The sequence below is a fragment of the Protopterus annectens genome, chromosome 17.part0, assembly GCF_019279795.1.
Source record: "Protopterus annectens isolate FY-2018-M chromosome 17.part0, PAN1.0, whole genome shotgun sequence".
In the NCBI taxonomy this organism is placed as follows: domain Eukaryota; kingdom Metazoa; phylum Chordata; order Ceratodontiformes; family Protopteridae; genus Protopterus; species Protopterus annectens.
Genome location: NC_056751.1, coordinates 646,925,506 through 646,937,777, shown reverse-complemented (window position 1 = coordinate 646,937,777; position 12,272 = coordinate 646,925,506). Strand labels below are relative to the sequence as shown.

Sequence of the window (12,272 nt, the reverse complement as noted above, 5' to 3'; positions counted from 1 at the left end):
GTGGCTATTCGGGGTGCACATATAAATAGTTCTTACTCAGGGCTAAATCCTCATGCAAAGATGTTATACTTAGGTTCATAGGTTCATAGGTTCATACTAGGCATCTTGGCATGGGGTTTTCCAGTTAGAGGCTTTTCTTAACTTTGTTTCAATCTCTCTAGCTGTTGCTTCATCCCATTTCATATACTGTACTTTTTAAACTTCTTATTCTTTCTTTTACTTCTTCGATCCATTTAGCATCTTTATTATGTTCCACAGCATCTTCATAGATACTTCTCCAAAATGTATCTACTTCCTCTTTTTTTGGCAGTCTTTCAATTCCTTTTACCTTATTCCCCAATTCTCTATAAAACTTTTTTGGGTCATCAATAAATTGCTTATTTTGTACTTTTCCCTTATTTTTATCTGTGTGTCTTCTAAGTTTTTCTGCCCTGTACTGACATTTTTAGTTTGTTATTTGCGATAGTGCATTATAGATCCTGGTCTGTTCTAATACTGTGCATCGCTTTAATCACATCTATCTGTCTTAGGATTTTTGTTGATCAATCCCCACTTCTATATTCTTCTAACTGTGACACTTCTTGTTTTAATTGCTTTATAGTTTTCTCTATGATGCCCGTGATGGTATTGTGTCAAAGGCTTTTTCCAAGGTCAAGGTACCCTGTGATCTGTGGTAGAACCTCATCAATGGCCTTAGTGACTGTTTCAAAAGTCGATCAAGTTCAAAAGGCAGGATCTGCCTTTGACAAAGCCAAATTGGGTAGGATCCAATGTCTGTAGGTCCCCAATGTCTTTGTTTATGAGTTCCATAATGATCCTCTCCATAGCTTTGCAGACCAGGCTCGTCAAGCTTATGGGGCAGTAATTTCCAGGGTCCATAGAAGCACCGCCTTTGTGAAGTGGTACCACTGTCGCGACGCCACTCTTTGGGTACGTATCCTGTAGTAAGGCTAAGATTAAACAGCAGCCTTATGTGTGGGTTTAGTTCCTCTTGGAGTTCGTGTAGCACACAGCCCGGGACACCGTCTGGTCCCATTGATGCTGTGTTTTTAGCTTTAGAGTGGGCGGCTCTCACCTGGGCATCTGAGATGTTAGGAAGCTACACTCTGCTGGGATAGTTATTTCTCCTTTTGGGGAGGGAGGAGAAATTTGCACTGAACCTGTCTGCCAGAATGTTGGCAATGTCAGTGGGTTCAGTGTATTTTGTATCATTTTGGACTAACTCTGAGCATATCTGGGAGTTTCCACCCAGGTTTCTAACATAGCTAAAGAAGGCCTTGTGATTGTCTTTTGTGTCTTTTGCGATTTTTCTCTCAAAGTTGGCCATGGATGATTTTATGAGTGATCGTAGTTTTTTGCTAGTACTGATCAGAGATGCCTTCCCTTTTAGGGATTTTGCTCTGTCATGTAGTAGCTTCCTCCTCCTGTTGTAGAGTTTGTTTATGGCTGGGGTCCACCAGACCAGGCGCCTGCCTTTGGGGGAATGGGTCTTGGTTTTATTTGGGATTGCATGCTCCATGCATTCTTGAAGGTGCCCGTAGAAGGCATTTGCAAAGGATTCAGCAGTGTGGGTTGTGGTTTCCACTGGCCCAGGGGCCTTGAAGGATACCACTTCAGTCTTAAGAAGTGTGAAGTTGGCTTTTGAGAAGTTCTTCACTGTGGTCTTTTGTGCAGGGGTGGGGCGGATGTGGATTTCCAGTGAGATTAATTTATGGTCTGATCTTACCAAAGAGAATATACTTCCGGTGTGGAGCATTTTGTCCCCATGTTTGTGATGATCAGGTCTAGTATATTGTCTCCTCTTGTGGGAATGGTGACCAGTTGTTCCATTGCATTTGAGTTTATGAATTCTAGGAACCTTTGAGCTAGGGTGTTGGGGCTTGAGTAATGTTCCCAGTCTATGTTTGGGTAGTTGAAGTCTCCCAATATGATGGTATTTGGAGAGACATTCATACTCTCTAGTGTCTTCAGGAAGGCTGTGTGGGGTTCCTGAGTTTGAGAGGGTGGTCTGTAGCATGCTACAAACTGTAAGGCAGTTTTGCCTATGGTTAGTTGCACCTGGATGGTCTCCGATGCTTCGTGCATTGCCACTAACCTGGAGGTGTGGGTATCTTTGATGAATATGGATACTCCCCCTCCTTTTGTGGTTCGGTCCAAGTTTTGGGGCTGGAAAGCATGATATGAGGTAAAACCTGATAGTGCTGGGGTGCTCTCAGGAGCCTTGAACCAGGTTTCAGTCACTGCACAGACATCAATGTTCTCCATACTGAGAAGGGCTTCGAGGGCGTGCATCTTGAGGTTTAGACTTCTGGCATTGAGCAGCATTACCCTTAGTTTTTTTCCACTTGTGTTTGTGTTTTATCAGACTTCTTACTTTTAGGTACGGCATCTGGGCATGAGGTTTTCCAGTTAGAGGCTTTTCTTAACTTTGTTTCAATTTCTTTAGCTGTTAATTCATCCCATTTCATATACTGTACTTTTTAAACTTCTTATTCTTTCTTTTACTTCTATCCATTTAGCATCTTTGTTATGTTTCACAGCATCTTCATAGATACTTCTCCAAAATGTATCTACTTCCTCTTTTTTTTTGGCAGTCTTTAAATTCCTTTTACCTTATTCCCAAATTCTCTATAAGACTTTTTTGGGTCATCAATAAATTTCTTATTTTCTACTTTTCCCTTATTTTTATCTATGTATCTTCTAAATTTTTCTGCCCTGTACTGACATTTTTAGTTTGTTATTTGCGATAGTGCTTGATAGAACCTGGTCTGTTCTAATACTGTGCATCGCTTTAATCACATCTATCTTTTTTAGGATTTTTGTTGATCTATTCCCTCTTCTATATTCTTCTAACAGTGACACTTCTTGTCTTAATTGCTTTATAGTTTTCTCTATTTGATACTTCAGTGATGGTGTTCGATTTCCCCCTTCCTTTCCCTCACTACCCTGTGATCTTGTGGTAGAACTTTATCAGTTATTAATTTAGCAGCACAGTAATATATCCTGTTCACTTCTGCTATATCACATGGATCTCTATGGACTGTCCTAATTACTGCATTCATTTGTTTTATCAGACTTCTTACTTTTGGGGTTTTATTGACCTTCTGCAGGCTATTTCTCTCATTGATCTTAATATATCTATCCATGTCTATTCAATCAAGCAACTTTTCCCTTATTTCACTTTCTTCCAAACTGAGTGCACCTCCCTTGTTTTCTGTTTCCTGCAGACATTCTATAGAAAGTTCTATATCATCTTCCTATGGCACATTCTTTTCAATTTCATCCTGTGTCATCTGTTGCTCTGTCATATGGGAACTCACTGGCCTATTACTCCTCAACATTGACTGCATCACAGTTTCCACAGTTTCCTGTTCATTTCTTTGATGTAGCTTCAAGTGAATATTTCTACTGATTTCTTTTGGAAGGCTCCAAAATATCTTGATATGGCACCTGACCAATTACTTCCTGTTCCACTGGTTTCCCCTTAATTTAGATATCCATTGCTCTATCCTGTTGTGGTGCTTTTGCATTTGATTTTCTACACTGAATCCTTCTCTTTGCAACTGTTCCATAACCTCAGTTTCTATTTCTTTGACTTCTCCATTACTAATCTCTGTTTCTACTTTTCCTCTTAGTCTTCTTATTTTTGTATTGAAAAGTATTCCATATCTGGATTCTTTTGCCTGTATTTCTCTTCAAATATCTTTGGTGCTGCTCTTTTTGTATTGGTTAGTTTTGCTTTCTCCTTTACATAAATATTACACCATATTAAATCTCTTTTCCTTTCCCATGTCCATTTTTCTTCTTCACGTCTCCTGATCTTCTTGCTTTTCCTTATTATAGGGTCTCACTCCATCATGCTGTGATGTAGTCCGTGTTAGACCTTCTACATTAAATTCTTCAGTCCGCAGGCACTCCATAACTTCAACTTCTATTTCCTTAACTTCTGCTTTACTAATCTTCTTTTTCACATTACATCCTTGTGCTATTAATTTTTTATTGTGAAATTTTCCATATCTGGATGCCTTTGCCTGTATTTCTCTTCAAATATCTTTGAAACTGCCTTTTCTATATTAGTTAACCTGGCTATCTCCTTTGCATAAATATTGCACCATATCAAATCTCTCTTTCTTTCCCATGTCCATATTACTTTTTTATATTTTTCAAATATCTCTAGGTTTTGCTAATTATATTTTCACACTTCTTCAGATGCTTCTTTTTCTAAACAGATCAAAATGTTTTGATCTGTATACTGTTTTTCAAAAATCTGTTGTATTAATGAACACAAATTTTTATTTCAAGCTTCTGACAGTTTTTCCTGTGGAAGTATTTTTCTTTCCTCTAATTTCTCTCTTAATCATTTTGTATATCTAGTGTCTGGAAATTCTGGGCTTTTTATATAATAATAATAATAATAATAATAATAATAATAATAATAATACATAATTTCTTTCTTATTCTCAATAGTCCACTCTATCATCTTTATGGGTCTTATTTGGCCAATCAATTTTTGTGGACTGCTATTTTCTTCTACAACAGGGGGGCCATCTTCCCCCTTGGCCTGGCCTGGCCCCATTGTAGGAATGTTTCCATATTTTCAGGATTCTACACTGTCATTTTTCCAGTCCTGGCACCAGTGTGCCTACCAGGATTGGGCACTTTTTTATCCAGGGTTTTGTGCACCCAGCTATCTTTTTTTGTTTTTGACTTACTTCTGTCCATGATATATGCTATATAAATACAGTCTATATATCAGTGTCGCCTTGGAGAGATTTTGTGAAAATCAGGGTCCACCTTGTGAAGGTACTCACCAAGACTTGAGGATGAATTCAATTTCAGCAGTACTACTCTCCTTTGCTTGCTGACTTTTCAACTCTCTATTGGACAGTGTGAGCCAATCGATTGGTGTAGACTGATAAATCTCTGAAAACAGCCCAGTTGACCCAGGTTTGATTAATGGCCTGGACAACTGATGGGAGACCAGGGAGGATGGACATGCCCATCTTATGGGTAGGTTGACATAGGGGGGCATGCAGATTAACATGAGCTTCCTGATGGAGGCCATGACAGAAGCCCTATACAGAAGTATAGAGGTGGGGTTGTGTAGTCTGCCCATTGCATGTCCTCTGAATCTCACCAGTCACACATGTCAAGGAGGAGTGGGGTAGGCCTTAAAAAGAACCCCCTCATTGATGGTTAGACAGCACAACTTCCCCAGAATGCCTTTATGTTCCATGCTGGCCTCTGCTTAAAATTTGATAATAATCTGTCCTTGGTGGGTGGCGTGACTTGAGTTGCTGGTAGACCTAGCATGGATTGGGCCACTGAGCAGCTGCAAGGATGAAATCAAAGGAGGAAATGGAGCAAAATAAACCCATTTTGAATAGTGCTCTTGTTTTATCAACTATTTTCTAAGCCTAAGGATTTATACATATCCTAAGCATGTCTTTTGTCTTGACTTTTACGTTTCACCCACTCAGCTAGTTCAACTTAAATAATGATTAATCCTAGCCTTTACATGGATTTCAGTTATAATTCGATATTATGGACTTTTATTTCCATTTCAGATTTAGCAACTTGTCTTGGTGCATGAACTAATGATATTTTTTCAGGTAAAATGCCAATGTGACATTAAGTATCAGTTTAAAAGTCAAAATGTAATACTTCAACCTTAAATTCCAGGCTGTTCAAACCAAACATAATTTAAGCGGAATGCTTGTTACCTCAAGTCCTAACTGCATTCACACTATTCAAGAGTCACCTCAAGCAATTCCACTTTGTTCCACTTTTTTGACTCAATAGTATGTAAAGTGTGCTAGAAAAAATAACAACATTCCATTTGTATATCTTTGTCAAATGATTCTGACCTCCACATACATTACAGATTTGATTTAAATTTCCTCAATCTACCTTCTTGTGAATTACATCACACCTGGTACATGCAACTCTATTTCCAACTGCATGTTTATCACCAGGCACTGTTTTGGGATATATAAACTCATATGCAGTTTCATTTATAATTGAATTTCATATATTCATTTTGCTTAATTTTATCCTTATGTTGATTAACTGACTTTATTTTACTCTTTCATACTTTTAAGCTATATACTTCACAGTTCACTAACTTTACATACAGCCACTAATTTTCAGGTGACAAGGCCTTTGATACTATCCCTCATGTGGGGGTTATTGACAAACTCTTCAAATTCAATATTACCCGGATAGGTAACTGGCTGTCTGGCAGAACCAATAATGTTAAGGTTGGGATTATTTGCTCTAGACAGAGAAGTGTCACTTTTGATGTCCCACAGTGTGGTCCTGGGTTTCTGCCTCTTTAGTATATATTTCTGTGACATAAAATAAATAATAGGTTAGCAAAATAAATAGATAGATAGACAGATAGATAAAAATCCAATATAAAGGGACTATGACTAACCCAGTTTGATGATGATTGGAAATGGGGGCAGTTATCAAGTCCCATTCTGATATTCAAGTTCTCCAGCAAGGGGTGGACCAAACAAATGCTTGATGTATTAATCACAGGCTTATTTTTAACACCAAGACTTGTAGCATAGTTTCCTTTGGTAAATCCATCACCACTACTGCTTAGTAGTTAGATAACATTCCATTTTAATTTGACACAGTCATTAGAGACTTGGACACATATCTTGATAACAAACTCTCCTTTGACAGCCGTGGCTCTGTGGTGGTTAGAAAATCCTTCTATCTTACACAGCTCATCCTTCATGGCATATTGTCATGGTCCAAAAATGTATAGTCCCACATTATTCATCACTTATTTGGCCCAGCATTCAATATAATGTGCCCTTTGGCATGTATCTACCTAATCACTTAAACTAGCATAAGAGATCAAAATATTTCCTCACCAGAAAAATTGCAGGTCTGAGCACCCTTAATTACTGTGATACACTACACTTACTTTCATTCAGACTCCTGAGGTGTGATCTGTTCTTAACTTTCCAAGCGATGAATGAGATAGCATTCTTTGAATTTCTTTACTTAAACAAAACAAGTGGTAAAGCAAGCACCCATTCTAGAGACCTAAACATACACTATTACATCAACTAGTCCAGATGGCATGAGAGATACCTAACAAAATGCACCCCCCAGAATAAGCTGCACTTACCTAACAAGCATGGTAGTTAACTAGGAAACTTTGAAACCAGTCTTCGTGACTAGATGGGTGATCAAAGTTTCAAATGGGATATGTGAAGAAAGTCCATTTAATAGGGCAGTCTGCTAGTCTCCCATCAGTATTGGATGATGTGGTTGAGTGTCATGGTGGTCTTCTTTTGCTGTAAGCTTAGTGAAAACCTAAGAATCTATGAAATAAGTAATTCTATTATTCTTTAATCCTGCAAATGTAGAGATTCATAGTCTTTTGCTATATGTTTAATCTCAGTCAAATAAGTGTTCCATTGATGAATGGATGCACTGATTTCTTGTGAAAAATAGGTGCCCTAAATATTAAACATTATTGCTCAGCTTGCAGTATTGCTTGAAATCTTTCTTTTAGAATTACTGACTTGTTTTTTCCCTCTTTTTTAGATATACTTGTTAAACACATTTGATGATTCTTTGTCTATAACTTGAAAGGAAACTGCATATTGGACCTTTCCTCCCTACAGTTCCTGTCAGTGATATACATCTCAAATTTCTGAAACCAGAGTTTTTAGTTTTTAGAAAAGTTATGGCACAGTTTCAGACAGATGAGAGATGATAGCAGCAGAAGAAATGACAGTTGGCCCCAGTATAATGAGTTGCTCAAAGGGTACTTGGTGGTTCAGCATGATCGGCAAGATGCAATAATGTTATAGCTTATAAAAAAAGATACTATGGTGACACTTGTTTCAATTTAAAATACAGAAATATAAAATAATTCATTTGAATTTTATATCAAAATTTGGAAAACAAAACAAGCTAAAACTACATATGTTTGTGACAGTAGGAATGTCTTTTTGAAGGAATATGTTGTATATGTAAACATGATTTATGTCCATTTTGTTGACCACATAGAGGTTAGAACACATGTGATTGAATAATTGACAATAATTAAGAGTTATACACTTCTTTGACTTCAGAAAAGATGTATTAATTCATATGCTCTGATTCTCTCAATGTTTCAACTTAATACCACTACTATTTTAAAAGTGTCCCTGATTGTCCTTGATTTTTTTCTTAACTTTTCCCTGATTCTGTTCAAATTTGTCCCTGATTGGTTGAGAGATCTGCATGTGATTGATGAATGACTGATCAAGTCTGTGTGACTGAATGTACTGCAACAGGACCCTTCCTGTACCCAGGTTAAAGTTCATTCAGGAGTTGTGTGTGTAGCAGAAGGACAGGGAATGGAAATTTCTCCTCTTCAGGACATCTGTTAAAATGCTTCTTGGAGTCCCAGTATAAGGTGTTTTGGTTATGATGTTTTTGATTTTCGTTAGGACGAAAGATCCTGTTATGCCAGCAGTGTTCGGTGTTCCTAAAGTACACAGGAACATGGCTGCCCCCCCACACACACACACATACACCAGTTGCAGCATTAGTTCAATCCAAGACAGAGACATTTACCTACTGTATAGATTACAGATTAAAAGGTTTCTTCTAAGACAAGCCACATGCCATATTTTTAAGCAAACAATGAATTTAAGTAAGAATGTCTGTTGGTTACTATTGATGTAGTGGACCTTTTCTTGTATTCCCATAATGTAGGAATTGACTTGTTTACTATGGCTCTTACAGGAGTGTTTGTTTGCCATAATGGTTAATGTCCTCACCTTATAGACACAAAATACTGCATGTGATTCTGACCTCAGGTCATTGGCTAAACTTAAAATGGTCCTTCAGGGCAGTTAACCAAGTATTCACCTGTAAACATGGGAATATGACCTTGGCAGCAGTGATGTGCATTTATTAACATATTTTTTAGATGAGCTGTACAATAATTTTTTATTCTTTGACGGTGAATACTTTGGGCAAAAAAAACTGATGCTGCTATAGGGTCTAGATGCACTTTGTCAATGTCAATGTTGTCATGTGTATGTCAGAATTAAAGCATTTATTTTTTCTGATTGTTTTAAACATATTTCAATGTACATACAATTCCTGAATGACCTTTTTGAACTTTTGCAGAGATGTTGACCTTTTGTCTCTTTTTTGAATACATTAATTTGACTACTGATTTTTTAAGCTTACATTTCATTACTCTTTTCATGAGATGAACTATTTTGATCATAAATTTGCTAAAAATTTAAATGAACAGTGTTTTGCGAGTGTCATTCATCATAAGCCCATATTTTCTAATGCATAATTAGACTATCATAGTTACCAACCCACTTTAGAAAAGTGTGGTTGGTTAAGGGCCAGTTTATAAGAACAAGAAGCTGGTAAGCTTAAGGCAATGTTTTTTTTACAGAGGTTATCCAACAGAACTTGTAAGCATGGTTAAGGCACAGGTTTTAGATGAACATGCAGAAGATTCAGGCCCACTCTGTTGGGAGGGATTGTGTAGATATAGAAAGACTATGCCACATGCCACATTTTGATGAAAGATTAAACTAAAGCTTTGATATTACCTTTTTTGCACCATGGGGTGGCTGCCTAGAACATTGTTGCCAAAAAACGGGGAACTATTGTAGCAAGGCATCCCTGTCCTTGTAGTAAATTAGGAACTGGTGTTCATTTTGTTTACAGAAAGGGCAAAGATCTTAAGATTTTGATGGAAAATGGTGAATTAGTACAAAGTGGTGTTACTTTTGGTATGATAAATATGGTTGTTCTAACCAATGTGCATATATTCTTGAAGCAAACAATGTGACCCTGGTGGACCAGGAGAAAAGTGAAAGTATTGTTAAATGTAACTGTACTTCCAGAGTGGTGTATGTTGCTTTATGCTAGCAATTTATGGCATTCTATTTTAGTAAAACTGAAAACGAAAGTAGGAAAGAATTTACCAGCATCTCTATAGTATTAAAACTCATAAGAACAATACTGCTGTATTCAAGCAATCTGTTATTTGTGACAGTTTCACTAAATTCAAATAGTGTGTTACAGCAAAAGTTCAGCAATCAGTGTGGGGCAGAGACTAGAAAAGATTGCTTGAATGGCATGAGCTTTTTTGGCAGATTTGATGCAAGGCAAATTTTCCCCTGGACTAAATGATAACCTGTTTATTAATAGTTTATTAAAATGTATCGCTGCTAAATTATAAGTGAAATAGCAGATTTTTTTAAAGACATCATATATGCTGTGTTACCAAATACAGCTTCTGCTTTCTACATTTATAACATGCACATTTTTAATGTTTTTGCACTTGTGGTTAATTTCATAAAACATATCTTGACTATGCATTTTATTCTAAGTGCTGCATTAATGTACAACATGTTTATTTACTGATATTTGTTCAGTTTTTTTATCTTTCATAGAACTTGGCAATCTATGCGTACTGATGATATTGTACTGCATATACCTCCTGTGCTAAAACCATGTTCATCTAGAACCCATGTAACTGTTAACTGTTTCTAAATGATCTAAATGATATCGGAATAATGGAATTGTTGTTAATCAATGAAACTGACTGTAAATGATGAAACAATTCAAATGATGTCCATGATGTTTGCATAATGGAGCTTTTTTCTCCAAGTCTCTGCTGAAAAAGGGCACTGCTCAGTTATACTTCCTCAGTAGGCAAATGCCAATCAATCAATTAATCAACGAATACATTTTTTATTAATTGTTTCAAGTATTTATTTGAAGTCATTGTTTAAGCTGTACACAGTAAGTGAACTCTATGACTAAATCATGTGATCTAAGCTTTCTTTTATGGACCATAAAGTTGTAGGTGGTAGCTTTTTCGATGAAGTGTCAAAATTACTGTGGTAAAAGTGCTAATAAACTTGCACTATTTCCTGCAGCATTCATAAAGTGTTTGGTATAGTTTCAGAATTATCATTCCAACTGCCATTTCACTGTCAAACTTCACTTATCTTTTTCTTAGACTTATAGTTTCAAAAAAGGCTCCACTAATTTTCATATTTACCTCTCACTTATTCTGTATCTGCATATAAAAAAGTGTCCTTTGACCTGCGTTAATTACTCATAATGCTGTATGCTAACAACATAGTTGTATTCTATACAAGTGACTTGCTCGTTAGTCTCCAAAAAGATCTCCAGTCAGACTTCCTTTTAACTGATCCACCAGATAAGTAGCAAAAACCTCCTACTCATCTCCAGCAAAACTAAAACCCTTGTTTTTTAGGACTGGGAAAAATTGCCAAAGCACCATATCCATTACAAATATGTGACCATGGCAACAGACCCACAAAAATGCTAATGCATTTAAAAGCCTAGGTATTTGGCTTGATCCTGTCATAAACATCTTTTTCTGTTTTGACAATACAAGGCAAATGGCTAAGTCCCTGCTATTTGGGGCCAATAAAATCTCACTATTTATCACCAAGGCTACTAGGACAACAAAAGAAAAATGTATTCTTCATTCCAGACTGGAATACAAACTTTTCTATATTGCATCTGCATGGAAGAAGAAACTTCACAGAAATCTGAGCAGTCACCAACAAAACATGTAGAATCGCCACACTTCCCAAAAACATTAAACTTACTGCAAAAGAGTGGAGATGTCAGACAGACTTCCATTAAAACTAAGATTATACCTTCTCTTAGCAGTCACGCTTATCAGACAAACTCCCTCCTATAGCCTCAGAAATCAGAACTACACAGCACCCATATTACAACCCCTAAAACCAAACTCCAGTGGACAGGTCACTGCTTCTGTATACTAGGATCAAAATACATGTACTTTATTCCCTCCCAAATAAGAGGCAGTTCATTCTACCCACAATTCTAAACCTAGCTAAAGGCCCATCTTCAGAAACTAACCCACCAAATGAAAAGTTCTGCTTATCTAATCATATCACCTAATCTCTTTTTTCTACTAAACTGCACTTAAACCTGGTTTTGCACATCTCATTCCATTTCACGTCACCTATCACTCATACTCTCATAACTAGCTGATGAATCTATTCATTTGTATTCCTTTTACACATTGAATATGATAATATTCACTTTGTTTTGACCTAAACGTAAATAAATGTATAATATTGCTGTCTATACTGCTTGACATCTTGTTTCATTATTAATAATTGAATATTTCTACTGGTTATTCTCGTTATATCATTATTGTTTTTAGATTAAATATAAATGTCACTTCCTTTGTATTTCCTTTCTTTTGTTTCTGG

The 12,272-nt window shown here is 36.6% G+C and overlaps 1 long non-coding RNA gene across 1 annotated transcript in view; it reads right to left on the bottom strand.

Moving 5' to 3' along the window:
* The window catches only part of LOC122791260, a 61,282-nt gene that overhangs the window by 47,153 nt on the left and 1,857 nt on the right, over positions 1-12,272 (bottom strand). The window lies entirely within an intron of this gene.